This window comes from Rhinatrema bivittatum, chromosome 6, assembly GCF_901001135.1.
Source record: "Rhinatrema bivittatum chromosome 6, aRhiBiv1.1, whole genome shotgun sequence".
In the NCBI taxonomy this organism is placed as follows: domain Eukaryota; kingdom Metazoa; phylum Chordata; class Amphibia; order Gymnophiona; family Rhinatrematidae; genus Rhinatrema; species Rhinatrema bivittatum.
Genome location: NC_042620.1, coordinates 340,583,741 through 340,608,780, shown reverse-complemented (window position 1 = coordinate 340,608,780; position 25,040 = coordinate 340,583,741). Strand labels below are relative to the sequence as shown.

The following is a 25,040-nucleotide window of genomic DNA, read 5'->3' as shown; positions in this document are numbered from 1 at the left end:
CCGTGAAGCTTCCTGACACAGGTAGGAGCCCGTCCCTCCCTGTTTGTTGATGTACCACATGGCCACCAGGCTGTCCGTCTGAATTAGGATGACTTGATTGGACAGGCGATCCTGAAATACCCTGAGAGCATATCTGATTGCTCGAAGCTCCAGGAAATTTATTTGGTGTTTGGCTTCCTCTGGAGACCAAGATCCTTGTCTCTGCAGTTCGGCCACATGGGCTCCCCAGCCGAGGTTGGAAGCATTGGTGGAGAGAATTATTTGAGGGTCTGGAGCCTGGAAGGGCAAGCCTTGGCGGAGTTTGATGTGATTTTTCCACCAAGCTAGAGACTGACGGAGTGAGTCGGTGATGTGGACAATGGTCGACAGGGGCTGAATGGATTGAGTCCATTGTGACCTTAGAGTCCACTGTATGACTCTCAAGGCGTGCAGTCGTGCGGTGCTGTGACTGTAGCTGGTGTGCGAGAGAAACGAGAGTGAGAGCTCGCTGTCGAGGCAGAAAAGCTTTTGCTTGCAAGGTGCCCAAGTCTGCCCCTATGAATGATAAAGTTTGAGATGGGACTAAGTAGGATTTGTCGTAGTGGACGAGAAATCCTAGCAAAATCAGAGTATGTAGGGTAAGATGTAGGGACGACAGAGCAGTTTGCTGAGTGGGAGCCCTAATCAACCAATCGTCTAGATAGGGGTAGACGTGAACACCTTGAGTCCTGAGGAAGGCTGCAACTACTACTATGAGGCATTTTGTGAAGACTCGTGGTGCAGATGCTAGGCCGAATGGAAGCATTGATAGTGCTTGGGGTCTACCAGAAATCTCAGGTATCTGCGATGAGATGGAGTTATCGCAACATGTGTGTATGCGTCCTGAAGGTCTAGAGAGCAGAGCCAGTCTCCTCTTTGCATAAGAGGAAGAAGAGAACCCAAGGTTACCATTTTGAACTTTTCTCGATGGAGGTATTTGTTGAGGGCGCGTAGGTCCAGAATTGGACGAACACCTCCCGATTTTTTGGGGATTAGAAAGTACCAGGAATAGAACCCAAGGCCGTGCTGAGAGTAGGGTACTGGTTCTATTGCCTTGGCCTGGAGGAGGAGGGAGACCTCCTGTTCCAGGAGGATGGAGTGGTTGGATGTTCTCCACGTCGGTAGAGGTGGGGAGTCTGGTGGAATAGAGAGAAAGTTCAGATGATAACCTTGAGTGATTATTGCCAAGACCCACTGGCCTGAGGTGATTGAGTGCCACCTGTTGTTGAAATGGCACAATCGACCTTCCACTGGTATCTGTGGCAATGGAAGCTGGCTGCTGCTCCTTATGCAGGAGTCAAAAACCGGAAGCAGGGCCCAGCTGAGGAGCTGCTTGAGGCTTTTGTTTTCGTAGTTGATGAGACTGGGTTTTTTGGAAAGGTCTCGTAGAACGAGTTCTAGATGGTGGTGGGTAGGATTTCTTCGGACGGAAGAATGACTTCTTAGCGTCCTTTTGGAGAGGCTGTTTTGAGGAATACTCAGAAGGCATCAGAGAGAGCTGTCTCAGGGTCTCATGATGGTCCTTGAGTTCTACCACCGTCCATTGAATCTGCTCACCAAACAGATTGTCTCCTATACAGGGCAGGTCGGATAATCTGTCCTGTACTTCAGGGTGAAAATCCGAAGACTTGAGCCAGGCCCATCTTCTTGCCGAAATAGCAGCTGCAGATACCCTGGTAGCAGTGTCAAAGATATCGTAAGATGACCTTATCTCATGCTTGCCTGCTTCAAAGTCCTTGTTCACTAGGGTTTGAAGTTGATCTAGGAACTGTTGAGGCAGGGAGTCTGTCAATTCTTGTATCTACTTAAATAAGACCCTGTTGTATTGGGTCATATAGAGCTGATAAGAGGCAATTCGGGAGTTGAGCATTGAGCCCTGGAAGACACTGCGACCAATGGCATCTAGAAATTTCTGCTCCTTGCCTGAGGGAAAGGAAGAGTGGGGTTTTGATCTCCTTGCCCTCTTTTGGGCCGATTCTACAACCACAGATTGGTGATCCAACTGAGGGTTTTGAAAACCTGGGGCTGACTGTACCAAATAAGTGGTGTCAGCCTTCCTGATGACTGGATCTCCTCAAAAAGAACTGGGTGTTCCCAGTTCTTTTTGAGGAGATCCAGAAGAACATGGTGAATAGGGATGGAGGTTATTTCCTTGGGAGCATCCAGGAATTGCAACAGCTCCATCATTTGATGCCTGTCATCTTGTTCGGTCTGCAATTGGAAGGGAACCAATTCAGACATCTCCTTCACAAAATTTATGAAGGAAAGGTCTTCTGGAGGAGAACGCTTCCTGCTTTCAGTAGCAGAAGGTGGTGAAGGCAAGTCATCGGCGTCTGGTGAAGAATCATCAGTCCAGGTATCATCAGGATCAGCACCTGTCCCTCTAGGAACCAGAGGGGGACAGGGCGGAATTCCTGAAGTCCAGGTCTAAGCTCTGAAGGAATTGAAGGAAGAACTGGAGGCACCGATAAAAGCATCAAAGGCACCGATGCAGGCATCGAGGGCATGGATGGATCGGTGGCGGACGCATCGGCATCGATGGCTGAGGCATCGGTAAGACTCCCGATGGAGGGGTGCAGAACAGTGTTTCTCCTCCCGATGACAAAGTAAGAGGAGAGGGCACCGGAGCCATCGGTGACCCGGGATCCATCAGTGGAAAAGCGGCAATAAGCGCTTCCATCCTCGAGAGCAACGGGGCCAACGCTGCCGGAATCAGGTCGGTGGTCGGCGCCACGATCGGCACTGGTGTCGGTGCCGGAGGAACTTGTAGTCGATGCATCGCCTTGTCGATGGCCTCTTGAACCATCTGGTCCAGTTCTTCAAGGAGACCTTGAGCAATCAGCCCCGGCTCCGGAAGGGGAGAAGGAGGCAGAGGCATAGCCGGAGGGACCATCGTTAAAGGCGGAGTCGCAGCTCCCGATACCCATCCGGGTGAAAGTTGCCTCGGTAACCCAGTCGCAGAAAAGGTCGGTGCCTTTTGTGGACGGGGTTTCTTAGACAGCGGCTCGGACGATGGCGAGGTCGATGATGTTGCACCCTCGATGGTCCGAGACTTCCGATGTCAATGGCAATATCTGTCTCTATGATCCCCTCGGTCCTGACGGGGAGGGAGTTGAAGGCCGAGAAGTCAATGCCGGACAGTCACCGGCCGGTGGTCGATACTGGCACGAAGTGGACGGTGCCGGTTCTGACGATGTCGATGCAATTGATGGCGTCGGGGTTTGAGCACGGAAGAGAAGTTCCATCTTCTCCATTCTGGCCTTGTGACCTTTTGGTATCATTAGGGCACATTTGGTGCAGGTCAGGACATCGTGCTCACATCCAAGACACATTAAACAGACCTTATGAGGGTCTGTTATGGACATGATGCAGTTACAATCTGGGCACCGAAGGAACCCAGACGCCATGGCCTTGAAATATTTGAGCCACGGTACGGTCAACAGCCAGTAGGCCGTGAGGGCCAAACTCGACGGGAATCGACCAAAAACGGGTTAAAAAAAAAACTTACCGGAGTACCGCAGCTTGAAAAAGTTGGAGGGACCCCTGTGCGGTAAGAAAGTTATCAGTAATTCCGTGAGGAAAATTCCTGTCAGGATTCTCTGCGGAGCTCCTTAACCGTGTGGCTACTGCTGCGCGGAAAAAAGAAGACTGAAGGGGGACCCCTGCTGGCTGCAGGGTTAGTGCCATGCTGGGCATGCCCAGTAGGGGCCAGTCAAAGTTCTGGAAACTTTGACAAAAGTGTTCCGTGATTGGGCTCCATCCTGTGTTGTCCCCCATATGTGAGGACTACCATCCTGCTTGTCCCGTGAGAATAAATGCTAAATGTGAGTAGTTCATGTCTTAGACATTCTGCGTAATCCTTATCTGGGTTATTTGTAGGGTAGCGGTAATTGGACTGACATAAGAATTATGGTCCCGAGATTTCAGGACCACACAAGCTCCTTCTTCAGATCAAGTCATCAGCAGAGACCTTTGTGGTTCTGAAAGCCCAGAGACAGCATCATCCCTTCTTATTTTGGTCCAGAGAAAAATATCAGAGCCTGCAACGATTCCAGTATTCTCAGACCCTGGTGTGACCACTTAGATGTCTGCATATTATTCCTTTTTTCATTTTGCTCCTGAGGCAAAAGGAATCACTTGATATTTCAGATACTCCAACCCCTCCCTTGCTTAGATGCGGTAACCATTACGGATCTGAATAAACCCGGAATGAGGCTGTGCATCAATATTCTAACTAGACCTACATGATGATTATATCTTAAAAATCCAGATCAGAAGGGGGTGGGGAAAAAAAAAACATTCAAAAAAGAGCACAACATTTTTACTAAAAAAAAAAAAAAAAAAACCAAACTAGAAATGAAAGGTTTGTATTAAAAAGGAAATGTGATCTTAAAGGAAAAAAACAGGATGTTCCATGTGTAATAAAAACAAGCATGTCACAAACCATGCCAAATCACATGGGATTAAATTATCAGGGCAGAACAATACCCACGAGACAATTATGTAATTCATGGAAAGGTTTATTTAACATGGCAGGTGAGAAACACAGCGTTCACATTTAAACAAAGAGAGATTCCAAACTGCAGCTTCTTTCTGCATTTTTAAATCTCATTTCCATCTTCTAGGTGCCTACACACAATATTTGCTCTGTGATTTTTTTTATTATTTTTTTTTTTTTTTTTTACAGGGGGTTCCTCTATATCAATCTGCAAAGAAACTAATTTCAAGACCTTACAGGAGGGCATGGAAAACAGGGCTAATCTTCAAGAATGGAGACGAGAAGGGGGAAAAAAAAAAAAAAAGCGTAGAGGGTGGCTGATGTTTCAAAGGGGAGCGTTTATTGTTTTCAGTATCAAAGCACGTTGGCGCGCTCGATATGATTAGTTATCAGTCTCAGTTATCAAAACCCGCTATGAAATAAAACATTTACACAGTTATGCTTCACTGATGTCAGCTAGGGGAGCAAGAACATCTCTAGGAGGGTGGGTAATTGATGTGTAAATCAGGGCTCAATCACTCCTTAACAGGAATGGTCCCGCTGAAAATATGCTTGTTGAACACTGCTGCATAGAGGCGTGCTGACAATGTGAAAAAGGAACAATGAATCAAGATAGGACTTATTTGGGTTGGTTTTTTTTAAAGTGATAATAACTGGCAATTTGTGCAATTTTCTGTTCAATAGTGTACATCTGTCAGAAATATTTAGATGCACACCCTGGATCATAATATTCCGATCAACCTATTTCTGTGATGATTTGCTGTTTTTGTTTCATTAGGATGCTTGGGGGACATTTGTTAGAGATGGTTAAAGACTGAGATTAAAGGAACGCATTCATCATCTATAAGCAGGTACACGGAAACAACAATTGGTGATTGTAATTTGGTTAACAATGTGTATTCAAGTCGTGGTTTAAACAGCTATTATAATCATCTTGTCAGCTTACATTTTCTAATTCAGGAATGGAATGGCAATAAGTGAAAAACACAGTACTATAAAACAACAACAACAACAACAAAACAGACAACTGTGATATTCTAAAGCTAAGTTAGTAATGGTGCAAATTTGTACTTCAATAATAGCAGCTTCTTAAATGTATCACGAGAGTTGGCTCCTCCCCAGCACTGTCTATAATCCTATCTAGGTGATGCGTGAGGTCCGCCACCTTCGCACCCAGGCAGGCAAATTTCCAGGCGACCCTCCCGCCCACCAGCCACCCAGCTATCTACATTTCTAATAATCGAATCACCATCGACGACGGCCGACCTAATCCTTCCCTCCTGGGCAGTAGCACACCCTCGGTGCGAGAGGTCAATGCACCACCTGGAGAGCAGGTCCTTGCCTCAGGATCACTTCCCTACTACACTAGGGTGATGTTTCATAGGCCAAGCCGAAAAGAAAAGCATGTCGAAGCAGCATTGTCCGAATTAGCAAGGCTGCTCACCTCGTAAAAATGTTGCTAGCAGTAATTTGGTTATGGGTTTGAATGTAAATATTACTACCCTTGACATAAGGTTTGGGGGTAACCAGCCTGGAGCTGCAGTTACTACCATAAGAAGCTTGCCGGGCAGACTGGATGGACCATTTGGTCGTTTTCTGCGATCATTACTATGTTACTATATATGTTATATTATATGGATTACAAACTGAAAATATTTCCCGTGCGGGAAATTCATCAGCACGGCTTAGCACAAGGTAAATGAGGCTCCTGAGCCATGGAGCTGTGAGAGAAAGGTGACCTACTCTGTCAGGGAGGTTACTGTGCCTATCCCCAGGACTGTGCTGAAGGAGAGAATCCTTTTGGGAAAATAATGAGGCAAGTTTTCAGAGACCTGCCTGTGGGGTGTGTGTGTGTGTGTGTGTGTAAAACTGGCACATAAGAAGCCCCTGGGCACAGTAAGCACATTTTCAGAAAAATGGGAGTGCCTGCATACTGTGGCTGCCTCATGGAAAGGTTTGCACGTACAGAGAAGGTGCTTCGAGCGTAGGGTTTGAAAGTACAATGGAGTAGGCGTACACGCCATCAAACATGCCTGCAGGCTTTTACACCTGCTAATCAGATCAAAGGAATGAAACCTGACTTCTCATTTGTCCGTGATTTTTGGGTGGGAGATCTGGAACACGTGGTGGGAGGATGTGGAGCAACTAGTCTGGGTCAGACCTCGCTCCTGGCAGGGATTTGTAGTCATCGGGAAGTGGGGGCGGGGCGAGGGGGGGTTGGAGATGCAGGGGTGGCTGTACACTTCGTTGGTGTACAGATTTTACACCAAGGAAGTAGATAAAAGGCCCAATAGGGCTTCTTTAATAAGAGAGAGGAAATCAGGCCATAGGCCCCTTTAATTCTTTTTTTTGTTTTGGGCCAAAGCACTGCTTAGCCGGATGTCTTTTGAAGATATGCGGATAAGTAGCAAGTTATCTGGCCACTCAAGGCTGGATCACTTAAAAACCTGAACGTCTATATGCAAACTTAGCCGTTTAGGTTTTAAGTTATCTTGCTCGTGTAGCTGGATAACTTTATTCAATGGGCTGACTATACGGGACAGGTTATCCGCCTAACCTTGACCGGCTAACTTGTCCATTAAAGAGCCTACTAAATATTGGCCTATTAGTTGTTAAAATCTCCAGAGCAGGGCTGGCTTGATGGCTTGCTGTAAATACTGGGCACTACCCTGTGGGAAACCTCTGATTCTCAAGACCACCTTTTGCTGCTTGGCTCAGTCAGGTCAGGGCTAGGGATACTGTTGATGCAGTGCTCATAGCCACTGATGTAAGGGAGGACAAGAAATTATACAACACTAACTCCTACTGGCCAGACTCAGGGGTAGATTTTATAAATTTGCGCGAGCGCGTACTTTTCTTTGCGCACCAGGCGCGAACAAAAGTACGCTGGATTTTATAAGATACGCGCGTATCTTATAAAATCCGGGGTCGGCGTGCGCAAGGGGGTGCACATTTGTGCAACCTGCATGCGCCGAGCCCGGCGCGCGCTGCCTGTTCCCTCAGAGGCCGCTCCAAAATCAGAGCGGCCTCGGAGGGAACTTCCCTTCCGCCTCCCCTCACCTTCCCCTACCTAACCCACCCCCCTGGCCCTATCTAAACCCCCCCTACCTTTGTTGGCAGATTTACGCCTGCTTTCAGCAGGCGTAAATCTGTGCGCGCCAGCGGGCTCCTGGCGCGCCATCACCCGACCTGGGGGCTGGTCCGGAGGCCTCGACCACACCCCCGGGCCAGCACCATGCCCCCGTTCCTGCCCCAAACCGACCCCTGACCCCCGGACATGCCCCCTCCCCGCCCCTTTTACGAAGCTCCGGGACTTACACGCGTCCCGGGGCTGTGTGCGCGCCGGTGGCCTATGTAAAATAGGTGCGCGAGGGCCCTGCGTGCGTAAATCCGGCCGGATTTACGCGCGCAGGGCATTTAAAATCCGGCCCCATGTGTCTATCATTATTCCATTTATCACACTCAATAAAATCTCAGTGCGAGGGACAGCAAGATGAGGAACCGTCACTGTGATTGCTGGGCTAGGTGGGAATTGGTATATAGAAAGGGAGGTAAAAATGGAAGACAACCCGTAGACAGTTGTGAATAAAAGCTCATGGTAGCGTAGCCTCAACTGGGGCTGGTTTCCTTTTAAGATGCAAGGCCAAAGCAGCTGGAAGGCACTGTTAGTGCCCCCCGCCCCCACCACCACCAATGCGAGTGAAATGAATAATTTGATACTGGGGGCTGAATTTAATTTAACACAGCTATGGTCAGAGCCATAGGTGGCCTACGGCTGATATGGCCTCGGCCATAAGTGTCATCTCGAGGGGAGCACCGCTGTGCTCTCAAAACGTGGCTGAAAAGCCTCCCTTCCTCCTCCTCCCACTACAGCTCTTGGTCCTCAAGATTAGAGCCCTGCTGCTGCTGCGCATGCTCATGGCGTCCGCCCTCCCTTGAAGGGGCAAGAGGGCAAGCCAGGAGAACCATGGTGCCCAGCTGAGAGGCGAGGCCCGCACAAGTACTTCTCCTCCGCCCCCTGCAGTTAGAAGCAGCACGGAAGGATCACCATCAGCACTTTCCCCTTCCAGTCGGGAGAGCAGGAACATCAGCGCGGTGCACAGGCCCTTCAAAGAAGCTTCGGTTTCCCCTTCACCTCCTGCAGACAGGAGCCTGAGGTGCAGCGCATGGCCCTGCAATGCTGCATCATCGGCCTTCCCCCACCTACAGTCGGGAGCGGGAGAAGCAGAGCAGTGCCCGGGCCTCAGAAAGAAGCATCGGCCTTCCCCGGCAGTCAGGAGGAGGAGGAGAAGCGCGGCCAACTGATGAAGAAGCTAAATCATCCTCTCCCTCTCCACGAGCAGCAGGGCCAGAGGCTAGAGGAAGGTCTGATGGGCTGAGTGAAGAGGCTTTTGCTGCAGCTCCTTGGGTTTGGGCATGTGACTGAGCATGTGAGAGAGCGGGCACGTGTGTGTGACTTGAGTATGTGTGAGAGAGAGAACGAGAGCATGTGAATGTGTGTGACGAGTATATGTGTGTGTGAGAGAGAGAGAGAGAGAGTGTGTGTATGTGATTAAGTATGTGTGAGAGAAAGAGCGTGCATGTCTGTGTGGATGAACATATGATAGAGCAAATGTGTGTGTGAGTATGTATGACTAAGCATGTAAGAGAGAGAGCATGTGTGTGACAGCATGTAAGAGAGCAAGTATGAGTATGTGTGTGACTAAGCATGTGAGTGTATGTGACAGAGTGTGTGTGTGTGTGTGTCAGCGTGTGTGACTGAGCATAAGAAAGAGCATGAGAGTGTGTTTGCTACAATCCCTTACTCTACCCCTGCTAATCCATGACAGTCTCAGGGCAGCTAGAAACCAAAAGTTCCCAGGTATGAAAAGCTAGGGTTTAATTTTATCCTTATTTAAATTATTGGAATGGCTTCTTGAGATGTTTGTCTTTTATTTTTAGATTTTTTTTTATACTTGTATTTTAAGTTTGTAAACCGCACTGATATAATTATGATTTTGTGCTATAAAAGTGATTGTATAAATAAATACATCAATTAATAAATATACTATTTATGCTGTTTTGAAATTTTTTTTTATTGGTGTTTGAAAATTTATTAATTTTTAATGTTCTATTTGTCAGCTGTTCTGAAATATGTATTCTTTGTATCAATATGGTTTTACTATTATGATAAATAATTTATAATTCTTGATTTTATTGTTTGATGTTTTATGGAGGTATGGGCCTGTTTCTCTTTTTCCACTGTTGCACTGCATATTGCAGTTTCCAATTCAGTTCTTGTCTGCATGTTTCTATGGTATTTTTATTGTGGTGCTGAGGGTCTCACTGTGTTCTGCTTTGCTAATAGGAAGTGTTTGGATGTTTGTTACCTTTTAAGCAGCAGGACTGTTGCTGTTTGAGTGCTGGCAGTTAGTGCTGCTTTGGTATGGGAGTTTACTATATTGTAATAATAATAATTCAATTTACTCCTGGCTTTTTCAGGGTCAAGGCCACACCTAACATGCCACATAGGCCTAATACCATATCAGTTTCAAACGTCTGTTTTTACTTTTTTTGCAGGGTTTGCTGGTTGGTACCACAAGTGCATGTAAATACAATACATGTTGAAAGATATTTTTTAGTCTCAGAAGACTGTACTTAAATGTCCTTTTTCATAAAATCTTACTATAAATGCATAATTTATAACTGTGTGTGGGGAGAGTATAACCGAGGGTGGTAAGAGGCCGCCTGTGCTTCATGCTGTTGACTTTGCTCTTGCTAGAAAGCGGGAGCAAAGTGTACGGATGTGCCTGTAACCACCGGTCCAGCTGGCCCCCAGCTTTTCAAAGAAAAACTCCGTGGGCCGTTTCCCAGCCTTTTACGTTACCTTTATTGGTGGATAAGCCTGCTGATACTGACTCCTCTGATCTATCCGGGGCCGGATGTAACACGATGGATCCCACAGGCAGAGGACTCAGGGGCAAAGGATTTCCTCCTTCTCCTCCCCCTGGAGGGGAATCCACATTTTAGTGCATGTTCAGAATGTGACACCCAAGGCACATGCTTGTGTCGCCTACCCCTAAATCCAGTGGTGGATCACACGCATATACAGATATTTTCCGTGCTCAGGATGCCAACATTAGAAACCTACTGATTGATGCACGGATGCGAACCTTTTCATGGCTATCAGTTTTAGTGCGTACGCCATTTTGTACCCGGTTTAGAGTTGTAGCTATAGATTTTTATTAATAAATAAGGCTCAAGGCACCGGGATCCATGTATTGGCTCCGACTGAGCCCAAAAGAGCAGGAGGAAAGTGCCGCGTAAACATAAAAATTAAAGCCCCCTCCATGTCAGAGAGTCTCCCAGCTCGCGGCGTTGCATGTTCTGCTCACGGTGAGGGCCCATCTTTTTCACTTGGCCATGGCTCCCACGTGTGCCTGGCTGCGGCTCTGGACTCTCTGCCCGTGCCAGCCCTCCTAGCGTGACAAACGTTGTTCCCACACTAATTTGCTTAGAGCTAAAATTTGCTTGCGACTGTGCAGTTCCTACTTTAACATTTAACTTCCGATAGCTTAAACCTAGGGGCCAGGCGGCTCCCAGGAGAACATGTTGTGCACGTTCGGCGGGTCCTGCCCAGGGACGCGGCTACTTTATAACATACGTGCATTTGCGCGTGCGTGATATAAGATAGCCTGGCCGTGCGCATGTGTGTGCTCAATTCTAAGTGGGTGCACAGCTATGCGCGCAGAGGCTGCTTCCGCCGCGGAGGTGGGGGAATTTTAAAAGGGACGCATGCCCGTGCCATTGCAGATGTTATAAAATCGGGCTTAAGATTTGTTCGCGCCGGGTTGCGTATCCCGGCCGCTTTTAAAATCTGCCTCTGCGCACATGAGCCCGACATATTCGCTCATCCCCTAATTCATGCTCGCGTCGGGCTTTTAAAAAAGTCACCTGTTAGACCTTTAGGCAGGAAAAAAAATCTGTTGAGGAGTGAATTGGCGAGGGTCAAGCGAACAAAATGAACCTTATCCTGCGCAAAGGTTTGTACAATGAGCCTCAGAGGAGGAGACATGCAGGGCTGTACTGATGAAAGGCTTTTTCCGTAGGAACAAAAAACCGTCTGTAGCAAGCCATTTGCGCAAATAAGATGACATGTGGAGTTGCAGGAGCCACAGAGTTAATAAAATAATGCGTATTTCTTCCCTGCAAGGACATGCATATGATGTATTACTAGCAACGCTAACATGGAATATTCTTAGTTTTTGGGTACTTGCCAGGTTCTTATGGCCTGGATTGGCCACTGTTGGAAACAGGATGCTGGGTTTGATGGACCCTCGGTCCGACCCAGCATGGCATGTTCTTAAGTTCTTATTTGTAATGCAGGGCCACGTTTACTTTCTCTATTCATTTTTTTTTTTTTAAAGCGTGCATATATTTTATGCATGAAATAATTGTAACAATTTGCACAATACAGCCCAGAATGAAATGCAACTTGGAATTGCCAGTTCACCCAGACCTTCATCTAGACTCTAATATGTCGACCAGATCTCCCATTCAAAAACTACAGACAGAAAAAAAAAAGTCCAGATATGCGTACAAGTGCCGAGCCCTGAAAAAGGGGCGGGGTCTGGGTGAGGGCGGGTCGGAGGCTGGCTGGGACAGCGGCCATTAGCCCCCGTCCCGTGGAAGCGCACGCTGGTAGCCGGCTGGCGCCTGGAAACCACTTCTGCTCGAAAGGAGCAGTAAAGTAGAAAAAGAAAATTTTTCGGGTATCTAGGTAGGGTTTAGGGAAAAGGGAAGGAAAGGGTGTAGGGAAGTTACCTCCCAGTCCCCTCCTTAATTGGAGGGGACTGGGAGGGAACGGGGCAAGGCCCAATCGCGTCGCCGTGCGTAATTTACTAAAATTCACCCCCCCCCCCCCCCCGCGTGCGCCACCTGCACGTGTGTGCACGGATCTTAAAATCCGGCGCGCATCTGCGCAGCCAACGAATTTTATAAACATGCGCGCGCCAGCAAGCGCACGTTCTACAATTGGCGCGTCCGTGTGTGCACGCCGGGAACCGCTCGCACATGGACACGCGTGCTCTCCTTTTAAAATCTACCCCTCAGCTGGTGTAAAGGTGTTCAGACAAGCACGGCCCCACAATGCACCTGGACCACCCCTTTTTCTCCGTTACAATGCATGCATGATACTGCAAGTCTGTGAGATTTATAAAGTGTCCTACATGTGCGTACAATCTACCTTTGCACATATATATACGCTATTATCACATCTCTTTGAAAAGTCACCTGTTGCTGAATAAGACACAGTTGCCTATGCTAAAATTTCCATTATCAAGCAGCCAAACTATTCAGCGGAAAACAATGCAAAATATATTTCTGAGCTGGGTGGGTGTTTGGAAAACCACACTTGCATCTTTCGTGACATTCACGAGTACAGGACTGAGCATTGATTTGAAATGCAGGGAAGCGCTGTATTATGATAGGATGCATGATATATTGTGAGACAATGTGGCATAAAACCACAATTGGAGCCTAACTTACTAAAATGCATTAACATTGCCCATGAATGCACATTAATTAGCTCATGTTAAAGGCCCATTTTAATAACATGCAAATGAGCTGTATATTAATTTACCAGCCTTAAAATGATTATATCAATGCAGCCAGCGTCACACAAACTTAACTACATTACCCTGAGGTGCAGTTAACATTTTTTGTTCAAATGGGTATGTGTTCACTTTTGTGCATTTTAATAATGAGCTCTTTTGCATAATTCTGCATCTCCTTACCTAATTAGCATAGGCTTTTGTGTTAAAACTCTCACCAGCTAATTAACACACATTAAAAGCACTGTTCATGAAAGTAAACCAGATTGTGCATGCTAACAGCGCTTTTAACATGATAATACTCGTGAAAGCATTAGTGCTTTTTTGTGCATTGGCCTCTTAGATGCAAATGTACTAAAGTGAGTTGACATCACTCATTAACATGTGTTAATTAGCTTATGTTAACAGCCCATATTAATGACTTGAATATGAGTTTTGCATTAATTTACTAGTGTTAAATGTAGCATATTAATGTGGATATTATAGCAAAAGTTAAGCTACATCTCCCTGGTGTGCACTTACAATTATTTGCATTAACGTGTCTGTGATCACTTTTGTGCATTTTAATGTATGGATACTATTTTAATAGGCAATGAGTGGTTTTACATAGTTTTGCATCTCATTACCTCATTAGTACAGGTTTTATGTTAAAACTTGTCAGGTAATTAATATGTATAAACTAGATTGCGTGCATTAACAGCACTTTTAATACATATTAATATATTGGCCCTTCATAAAGGGCCTTTGAGATGGCCAGAGAAATGAGATAAGCATATACAGTAGAACCTATGGCCTGCTGAAGTCTTGGCTACCCTACACCTTTCTAGCAGGCGATAATGACACCTTCTAACTATAGATATTTTTCTGGTAATTACAGCATGAATATGAGCAAAGAGTAGACAACTTTGATACTACACAATTGTGACTTGATCCTATGCAAAGGGAAAGATAAAACATTTTTGGCAGCAGATCTTTCTAATAATAATGAGGGTATATTTACAAGAAACAGGACACGCAGCGTTCCATATTTACAAGCATGGGAGAATAATTTGTGTGACCTGATCTACTATAATTCTGTAAAGAGGTTTTTATCCACTGCTTCAAAACAGGATCTATTTTCGTGAAGGTATACAGTCAAATTATTGATCACAAGCTTAGGAAACTGTATTATGACCATTTGGCAACCACAGACCGAAACACCGCGTGCATCAATTTCAGGGGGAACCAACACAAAAATAGAAATGTTAGCTTTAAAAAGCATGCGTGAGAAACGAATGGAAGCTGAGATGACAATGCTGCACCAGGGTAAAACAGATAATCCAGTAGAATCGAAACACATAATTATACTGATGCCTGGCTGTTCTATCGTGCCTCGGGGTGAAGTTGTATTGGTTGCTCTTTAAGGGCTTAAATGTTTAATAAGCCACCCAAACTCCATCCGCATTTTTCATCCAGCATAAACCAACCTGATTTTCAAACACAAATGACAGGTGGTTATACAGATAAAAAGCATGTGGGTTCTTTAAGTTGTCTACAATGGCAATGTAAGTTATGCATACTGACTATACACATATACATTTTTGCTCATGTAAATGTGATTCTATTTGTGTGTTTGAAAATCGCAGGGGTTATACATGTACAAATAGGCACAGCAGCAATTTGTCACATATGTTTATGCTGGAAAGAGGCGTTCCTGGCATTTACGTGGGTACTTTCAGTATTCAAAAGTATGCACGTAAATGTTTCCATGAACATTTTCACCTGGTCTTTAGCTAAGGTATGTGCAGTCTCGCTAATTTTCAAAGCAGACTTGGCATGTATGTTTGTCATGTAAAATAGGGCTGAAGCCTACGTAGGCTGTAATAAAACGTGCCATACTGGGTCAGACCAAGGGTCCATCAAGCCCAGCATCCTGTTTCCAACAGTGGCCAATCCAGGCCATAAGAACCTGGCAAGTACCCAAAAACTAAGTCTATTCCATGTTACTGATGCCAGTAATAGCAGTGGCTATTTTCTAAGTCAACTTAATTAATAGCAAGTAATGGACTTCTCCTCCAAGAACTTATCCAATCCTTTCTTAAATGCAGCTATACTAACTGCACTCAGTCCTAACCTCTTTAGTCTTTCCTCATAGGGGAGTTGTTCCATTCCCCTTATCATTTTGGTAGCCCTTCTCTGTACCTTCTCCATCGCAACTATATCTTTTTTGAGATGCGGCGACCAGAATTGTACACAGTATTCAAGGTGCGGTCTCACCATGGAGCGATACAGAGGCAATATGACATTTTCTGTTTCTTAACCATTCCCTTTCTAATAATTCCCAACATTGTTTGCTTTTTTGACTGCCGCAGCACACTGAGCTGACGAATTTAAAGTATTATCCACTATGACGCCTAGATCTCTTTCTTGGATGGTAGCACCTAATATGGAACCCAACATCGTGTAATTATAGCATGAGTTATTTTTCCCTATATGCTTCACCTTGCACTTATCCACATTAAATTCCATCTGCCATTTCGATGCACAATTTTCCAGTCTCACAAGGTCTTCCTACAATTTATCACAATCTGCTTGTGATTTAACTACTCTGAACAATTTTGTATCATCTGCAAATTTGATTACCTCACTCGTCATATTTCTTTCCAGATCACTTATAAATATATTGAAAATTATGGGTCCCAATACAGATCCCTGAGGCACTCCACTGCCCACTCCCTTCCACTGAGAAAATTGACCATTTAATCCTACTCTCTGTTTCCTGTCTTTTAACCAGTTTGTAATCCGTGAAAGAACATCGCCTCCTATCCCATGCGTTTTTAGTTTTCTTAGAAGCCTCTGATGAGGGACTTTGTCAAATGCCTTCTGAAAATACAAATACACTACATCTACCGGTTCACCTTTATCCACAGGTTTATTAACCCCTTCAAAAAAATGAAGCACATTTGTGAGGCAAGACTTCCCTTGGGTAAATCCATGTTGACTGTGTTCCATTAAACCATGTCTTTCTATATGCTCTGTGATTTTGATCTTTAGAATAGTTTCCACGATATGGCAACTGGGATTCAATGCCAAGAAATGCAGAGTCATGCATCTGGGGGGTGGTAATCCAAAAGAGCTGTATGTGATGGGGCATGAAAGACTGATGTGCATGGACCAAGAGAGGGATCTTGGGGTGATAGTGTCTGGAGATCTGAAGATGGCGAAGCAATGTGACAAGGTGATAGCTAAAGCCAGAAGAATGCTGGGCTACATAGAGAAGGAATAACCAGTAAGAAAAGGGAGGTAATAATGCCCTTCTACAGGTCTTTGGTGAGGCCTCACCTGGAGTACAGTTCTAGAGCCCATATTTCAAAAAAGACAGCGACAGGATGTAGGATGGGCAATGAAAATGGTGTGGGGTTTGAATCAGAAGACCTATGGGGAGAGGCAGAAAGATCTGAATATGTACACCCTGGAAGAGAGGAGATGCAGGGGAGAGATACCGACCTTCAGAAACCTGAAAGGTTTCAATGATGTATAGACTTTGAATATTTTCCGTTGGAAAGATAACAGTAGAACTAGGGGTCACAAAATGAAACTCCAGGGGATATGGCTCAAAACCAATGTCAAGAAATATTTCTTCACAGAGAGGGTGGTAGAGACCTGGAACACCCTTCAAGAGGAGGTGGTGAAAAAGAGAACCATCAAAGAATTCAAGGAGGCACGGGATAAACACTGTAGATGGGAAATAAGATAAACGTGCAGGAGGGTAACTTGCTGAGACAGCAGTTACTACCCTTAGCAGAAGGCATGGAGATTACTACCCTTAGCCATAATGCTTTGAGGCTTTTAATGCAACTGGATCATTGATCTCCGCTTAGACAGCAGTGGGAAAAGAGGAACTGGATTCAGAGGACAGAGGGCCCTGACTTCCATGGTCTGGGGTACTGATACACAGACATAAGGGAAAAGGCACAGGACTGCTTCTACAGCCAAGCTCTAAAGGAAGTGAAAAAAGTGTGCATGGGAGTAACTTGCTGGTGCGGCGGTTACTATCCTTAACCAATAAGCCTTGATACTTTTGATGCAACTCCACCATTGTTCTCTGCTTTGAAGGAGTGGGGAGGGGTGAGCAGGGGGGGGGGGGGTAGAAGGAAAGAGGAATCTGGATCCATGGACACCCAGCACGAGCCATGACTTTTGTTCAGTCTGGAACACCGATGCGCAGACATTAAGGAAAAAAAAACAAAAACACAGGACTGCTTCTATGGCAAAGCACGTCCAGCAGCACCGACTGATACACCGGGGCGACCTGCGGCGCGGCAGAATCCACCATGGGAAGCTTGCTGGGCAGACTGGATGGGCCACTGGTCCTCTTCCGCAGACATTGCTAAGGGTTTCATGTGTCGGGAGACCATCTTAATCTGCAGGTTAAGTCCTGACTGCATGGCGTACTGTTTTTAGTGTGTTCAAAATAGCCTTAATGTGCACATTAAGCTTTATTGTATAGTCCCCTATGATTTTGAAGATTTACACCTAAATGCTTAACTTTTCATTCTTTTTTTTTTTATTTTTTTTTGCTATAAGGGTGAAAGTCTACAGTGTAGCTGCTTTTGTAGAAGGGTAATAAAGGAACCAGCAGTGCTGGAATTCAGCGTGATAACCAGCCAGCAAGCTAATCCACAGATATGGGCTTGGACTCAAAACAATAGCCCAATCCTTGGAGCGGATCAGGTGGGGCAATCAAAAACTAAATAGTAAACAGTAATGGTAGATCCTAGTTCATGCATCTTGATTCACCGACATGCTTTCATTTTCGGAGTCACTGACACCTATGAACAAGCAAAGCATACAGAAAAATTCGTCACTGCAGAGTAGGCGAGTGCCAACGGGAACCCCACTGGACAAAAAACAGGGCTGGTAAGGAAGCCGGCAGAGGTGACCAGGGCAGCTAGGAGATGAGCGAGGCAAAATTCAAGGGAGAAGCCGGGACAGCAGGCATACATTAGGGAGGCAGCTAAAAGGTGAGCTACTCTGTCAAGTAAGATAAAACAGCCATTAGATGCTAATCATTTGGTCAAAAATAGTTAAAGGGCCTGGCATTTTGGGGAATAGTTTGCTTCAAATGCATAAACAGCTGATTTGCCTACACTAGCAAACACCTCAAATGTCACCACATATTGACTGCATTCAAGGTTCAGAATAAATGTCTTCCTTTTGGAAAGGAACTGTAATCCATATTATTTAATTAACATTCCTGAAGGACTGGGCTACTCACCCGTACAGTATTTAGTGACTGGCAGAGAAGCCTTTTATGTCTTCCAAACGACAAGCACAGATAAACAGGGTACAAAGGCATAAAAGCCCCAAAGCAACCATGCAATAAAATCTGGGACACGGCAATCAGAAGGAGAGCAGAGATAGCTGATAAAACAGTCAATGAAAAGCAGAAAGTGAACAGAAGGAAGCTAAGAGAGGGCGGCAGATGCAAGCATCATCTTAGAGAGCCATGTATGCAAATGCTCCAAGTTTTCGTTAATAAAAGTAAGAGCACAAGAACATGAAAACATAAGAAATGCCATGCTGGGTCAGACCAAATCCATCGAGCTCAGCATCCCGACTCCAACACTGGCCAGGCCGGGTCACCGGTTTCATGTTGTTCTCCCCAAAACTTTAGAGATGGAGAAATCAAAGTCTAGCTGGCTAATAATCATTCATGGAACTGCCCTCCAGAAACTTGCCCTCCAGAAACTTGCCACAGAAATGTGGTGGAGTATGGACAACACTTGTCCATACTCCACCACATTTCCTGGCAACCACTAATATTGCTTAATTCTCATTTAAATGTATTTATATTCCACCTTTCGGCACTTCAAAGTGGATTACGTTCAAGTACTGTAGGTGTTTCCCTATCCTCGGAGGGCTCAACAATCCAAGTTCATACCTGAGGCAACAGAGGGTAGAGTGACTTGCCTAACATCACAATGCGGAATTGTGCATTGACTTGGGTACATAAGGTATATGCTTAGCTCTGGAAATCTCAAAAGTGCAGGCCTGTCTTTATTCTGTTCAAACAGGCCGATGCAATATCAGCATGCAAGAAACGGGCGTTCATGACCGAGTGCCCACTTTCCTAATGCACACCAATCCTGGGCACACGATGCAGTAAGCTAATGAGCTTCTGCATTAAAAAGGAGGCGCTAGGGGAAATTGTGCATCCCTAGTGTCTCCTAAGCATCGGGCGCCCAGGAGAAGTGGCTTTGCACAGATTAGGAAAAAGGCCGCTGGGATTAAATTTTTGAGGGTTGTACGTTGAGTGCATGGTTAAGGGCAGATTTTAAATGCCCAGCACGCATAAGTTCTGGCCTTTACGCGTATGGTCGGGCCTTACGTGCTTCAGGCGAATCTTCCAAGAGGCCTGGCCTCGTTCGTAAAGGCTGGTACGCGCTCAAGTGCCAGGCCTCTTGGAAGGGGCGGGTCGGAGGGCGTGTTTTTGAGTGGAGAATGGCGGGGCGGGGGCGGGCCGGGACAACGCCATTGTTTGCTGTCCTGGAGCCTCGCGTGCCGGCCAGCTGCCTGCGCGCACAACTTACTTCAGCTCGGTAGCTGAAGTAAGTTAGCCCAAAAAGTAAAAAAAAAAATAAATTTAATTTTAGGGGTTGGGGAGGAGAGGGGAAGGGAGGGTAGGGTAGGGGGTAGAGAAGTTCCTTCCCAGTCCGCTGCTTAATTGGAGTGGACTGGGAGGGGACTGGGGAAAGCAGCGATGCTTCACCGCATGAAAGTAGCTAAAATGTCCCCTCCTCTTGCGCGCGCCGTGCACACGGATGACAAAATCCGGCGCGCATGTGCGCACGGCCCGCTGATTTTATAACATGCGTGTGCATGTTATAAAATCGTGCATCCCTGTGTGTGTGCCGGGTAGCATGTGCACATGGAGGCGCACGCATATTTTTAAAAAATCTACCCTTTATTTTTTATAGTGTGGGTACTAGCTAATATCCTCATCAACATGGCATTTACATGTGATAAATGCTATTAGCTATGCGCTGATTTGAACGTGCGTTTTCGACGCGCTGATCCCCTTATTGCATCAGGGTTTATGGATGCGCATCCACCTGCGGTTTAACCTATGCAGTAACCTGAGCGCACGATATTGCATCGGCCGGTATGTGTTGAAAAGTATATTATTTCCTTGCCAAATATTAGCAAGGAAATTCTGCCAAGGTTTGACACTGGTATCTCCTCCTAGGCTATGAAAGCTATACTACCACATCAAAATTGTGATGCATTAAAATAGCACGTGATCTCACCACGCCTGCCTGTTTCACACCAAAACTCTTGTTTGACGAATGGTTAGAAAGCACTAACTTACCGTCTGGTCTTTGTCGGAAGTGCTGTACAAAATTGCAAGGGCAGGTTCCTTATTCACTTTCTCTTTCACGCGTGCGTCCAGCCAGTATTCAGATAGAACATGGAAATGAGAGGATACGGTGGTGCCAGTCTAATGGGGTGAGGATTGCATGATTTTGAGAACATGATATTATTTAAAAGAAAGGATCACTTGCATCCCCTTTCAGCTTACATTGCATTTGGTTATTTATACCAGAAGCTGAGAACCAAGGATACTTGCCATCGGCCTAGAGATGAAAGCATTCTCAGGTCTTGGCCTGCTGAGCAGGAGATCATTTGTCGGCCATAAAGGAATCTGGAGTAAGTAGTGTCATTTTTATGAATTTTAAAAAGACAGCAGTGGAAGGGAATTTTTTCTAATCCAAGTGGAGCATTACAAATGCGCAAAAATGCTTGCATTCCTTATCATGCTGGCTTCTCTTCTGAAAAATTCCTGAACCATGCAAATGGCCAGATATCTGGAAATACTTAGTCCACAGCCTTTTACTTTGAAAAAGGGATCCCAGTAGTTTCCACCCTGCTCTTTTATATTTCCAGTTCAACGGGAACCGGGCTAGGCCATGGCCACCATGAGCTTTCATTTCCACCTCCCCAAGAAGTTTCCTCACCAATCACACAGAGGCGATTCTCAGATCAGAAGTCATAAAATGTAACTCTCTCCGAAATACATAATTTATTTATTTATTTATAATTTTTTATATACCGCCGCTCAAAGATATCACGTCGGTGTACAGTGTACAGTGAACAGGAACATAAGCCTAGCCGCCAGATGTCAACAACGCCTGGGACTTCCCTCTCTCTGGGGAACGGGGACGCTGTTTCTGCAGGATTCCCGGCCTCAAGGCCTAATGTTATAAAATATGAAAGAAAACCCGAGCTAAAATTTAGCTCGGGTTTTCTTTACTCGTGAGGTAAAAATTAAGTTGACTCCCTGTGAGGCATGCTAACGGCAGGTTAATGCCTTCGAGGTTAAAAAAAAATATGAACTCAAGATTGTATGCAAAAAAAGACCTGTTTGGCGAGCATAAAATATGATTCATGGGCATAAAACGTGTTTCTGATCAGAAAAGATGTTATGTGGACAAAACGACAGTAACTTTCAAACTGGTGCACGGGTACACATTTATGTGCGTGTGGCGGCCCGCACCCAGGGACACCGCTATTTTATAACTTGCGCACATTTTCTTTTAAATGCAAAAAACAAACTTCATGCACAAAGCAGATGTTCTGTACATACAAATATGCTTTATATGCAGAAATTATGGTTTATGAGTATATATCCCAAATAGAGGATCCCCTGTACCACAAACTCTCCATAGACTAATACTAGCCCCAAAAACTTTACTCTGCTGCTGGCCAGGAGAATCAAAAAAGCCTAACTAAAGCTTATGCACCTCTCAGCATCAGGGGTTAATGGCTAATGGCTTGATTTACATAGCATTTCCATGAAGGAGTACTAATGAGTGTTTATATGGTAGCGCTGGTTTGTGCACACATATTTTTGTACACAAAGACCCTTCTTCATTCGGTGCTAACAGGAGTGCACAAATTAATGCTCCTTATTACGTTGGGGCCTCAGATGGCCCAGGGAATAGAGTCCTGGCCTGGGAATCAAACCTAGGTAGTCTACATCGAAGCATAACAATCTTCAATTGAACCAGGCTGCAAAACGCATTTTAGGCCCAGTAAGAGAACTATTCAGCACTGTCCTAAGGAGATTCATTTCTGTGCAGAATTTTTCACCCAGCTCCAAGATTCAGACATGCATATTTTGTTTTGCGGTTGGTTCACATGCGTTGGCCAAGTTTGCCATTATCTTTCCTGAGATGTGAAAAGTAAAGCCTTGAACAGACCATTTAAAATCCAGCTTTGAGCTACAAGATGATGTATGAGTTTCCATTCAGATTCTATTACAATTTTCCCCAAAATTATAGCTGACTAAAACTTTAAAAACTGGCCCAACACCATTTACAGTTCAGATCAAAATATATCCTAAATCCATCAATACTGGATAAGCTGCAAGACTCTTTTAGTCTATCAGGACTATTTGTTTTTAAAATGGGTAAAACGCATCAAACCTTTAGTGAATAGTAGGGATATGCAGAAGAAAAATGCTCTTTTGTGGGGACTATAATCATTTCATATGGATAAAAAAAAAATGTATTCATTTTTTTCGTTTGCCATTAAAGTCAATGGGTGAATCACTGCAGACCATTTTTTGGCTCCAGAATTAAGGTTCTCTCATCAATTTTCATGAAACTTGCGGGAAGAAATCATCAGAAGGGAAAAACTCCAAGGCTCTGGCAAAGTGGCACCAAAAGTGGTATGAATAGCCTGAGGCTCTGTAAAGGGGCAAAGGGGTACCAGCATTGGCAGGACTTTTGCAAGACACCATCAGAGGAGCAAAGAAGAAAGATAGTGTGGGCTGAACACTCCAAGGCTCCCAAGAGGGCACCAGCAACAGTGGCATGAACTCTTGATGGCAGCACAAGAGGCAGAGTAACAATAGAATCCTAAGGTATCATGAAGGGGCAACAAAGCAAAAAAGGTTACAAGAAGAAACCCAAGAAACTAATAAAGACATCAAGCAGCACAAAGAGTAGCATTAAGACATCAAAGCAACATGAGAGGTGCAAAGCAGTCCTCCAGAGTTGCAAGAACACCCCAAGGTATAAAATCTAGGCATGGCAGCAAGGTTGAATGGCCCAAAGACCTCATGGTTTGGTTTTCCTGGTAAGTTGTGAGGGTTGCTTTATTTAGAAAGCTTTTCCCCATGGTCTGTAGCTGAACTCTGGCTGGTCCATTTTCTAATTTTTCTGGTTTTCCATGGGTTCTCTCACCACTGTAAAACATTTATCACATTAATAGAATTGAAATGGTTTCTCTTGAGCTTCTTTTCTCTTCTGCCTACATTTCTTCCTTCTGACTGAGTTCAACAATTGTACATCAAAATGGTGCCCTTCCCTAAGGAGAAAGTTGCCAGAGTTAATTTATTCTGGTATGTCCCCCGTGGACGCCATCATTTTGAAGAGAGGATGTCAAAGCCTGGGTTCTGAGCCTAGGCCAAACCTCAGGTGTCAGGATCTGGCCTCTGAACTGGGCCTCAGCATTGAGACTGTGACCAGGTTTTGGCCTAGGCCATGGCCCTAGCGTCTGGTCCTGGCATCCTGGCCAGGCCATGGCATTGAGCTTGTGCCCAGGCTGAGGTCCAGGTGTCAGAACATGGCTTCCAGGCTGGGCTGGGTGTATGTCTGGGCCATGGCACTTGATCCTCGACAGACAGGAAAAGCAGAGGCCACAAAGTTTCCTGGCTCTGGCAAACGTTTTGGAGCCTGGGCGTTTGCTTGGGTCTTAGCCGAGGATCCAGCATCAGACCCAGCTGATACCTCAGCATCATGCTTGAGCATAGGCTGTGGCCCCTGCATGGGGCCCCAGGCCTATACCTAGATGAGGCCCCATACTTGGGCCTAGGCTTAGGACTAGGCATGGGTGTAGACCGCGGCCCATGCTTTAGGCCTCGGCCTATTCCCTAGGTGAGGACCTGGCCTCAGGCCTTGCCGTAGGCCTGATGGATAACTTTTTTTTGGGGGGGGGGGTTTCAAAACATAATGTGAAAACCAACTAAATTTTGTCAGAATTTCAATCGTTTGAGAATGAAATGAAATAGGAAATGTTAAACTGCTCCTTTTACATTCAGTAACTTTGGAAACATCAAGGTAGATATGAACCTTGAAACCATGAAATAGGGAATCCCTATTTCAGAAATTAAGATATAATCCCAGTCAGAATCTAAAGCCAAAGTCACAACCAAGGTTGCAGGCAAAACACAGTCATCTAAAGATCTTTCCAATTCTGCGGTCAAATTATTCATATCCAATGAAACTTGCGGAAAATTCAGATCTTGCGAGACTTTTTTGATGGCAGATAATAAGCTTTAGAAATTGGAGGTATTACATTTTCAGGAATTTTCAATAGCTCAAGAAAATACTTTGCAACATTTCAACAGGGGAAATCAATGTTTTCCTAGGAAAATGAATTAACCTGATATTCCTTCTAACAATGTTCTCTAGATTCTCAAATTTGTTAACAAGGTAAAGATGACCATTAGCAAGAGAACTTGTTGATTCTTGAAGTGAGATAATTCCTGATTCCAACAACTGAACCTTTTGAGAAGTAGTAGAAGCCTCTTCCTGTAAGTGATGGACCACCAGATTCAGACCTTGGTATTGGCCCACAAATTGACTCAACTGAGAAGAAAGCCTGGTCAGTGCCTCCCAAATAAGATCCAAAATTACCTGGGGTGGTTTAATCAAGATGAAGGACTGTAAAGGTTCCGATGAAGCCTGATCCACTGACCTCAAGAAAGGGAGAGAGGTAGCCTAGATGAAAGGCATGATACACCACCCCTAACAATAGATGCAGCTAATTTTTCGGCAGCAGGCAGCACTGACTCTCGCTGAGCCAGCAAATTCTGTGGGGTGCTGTGAGATGTCCCCCTGCTGGAACGATGACGCTGAAGAGAGCTCAATAACAGAATGGCACAA

At 45.3% G+C, this 25,040-nt stretch overlaps 1 protein-coding gene across 2 annotated transcripts in view; it reads right to left on the bottom strand.

Annotated features, from left to right (window-relative positions):
- Positions 1-25,040, bottom strand: part of AFF2 (AF4/FMR2 family member 2) — a 779,982-nt gene that overhangs the window by 591,977 nt on the left and 162,965 nt on the right. The window lies entirely within an intron of this gene.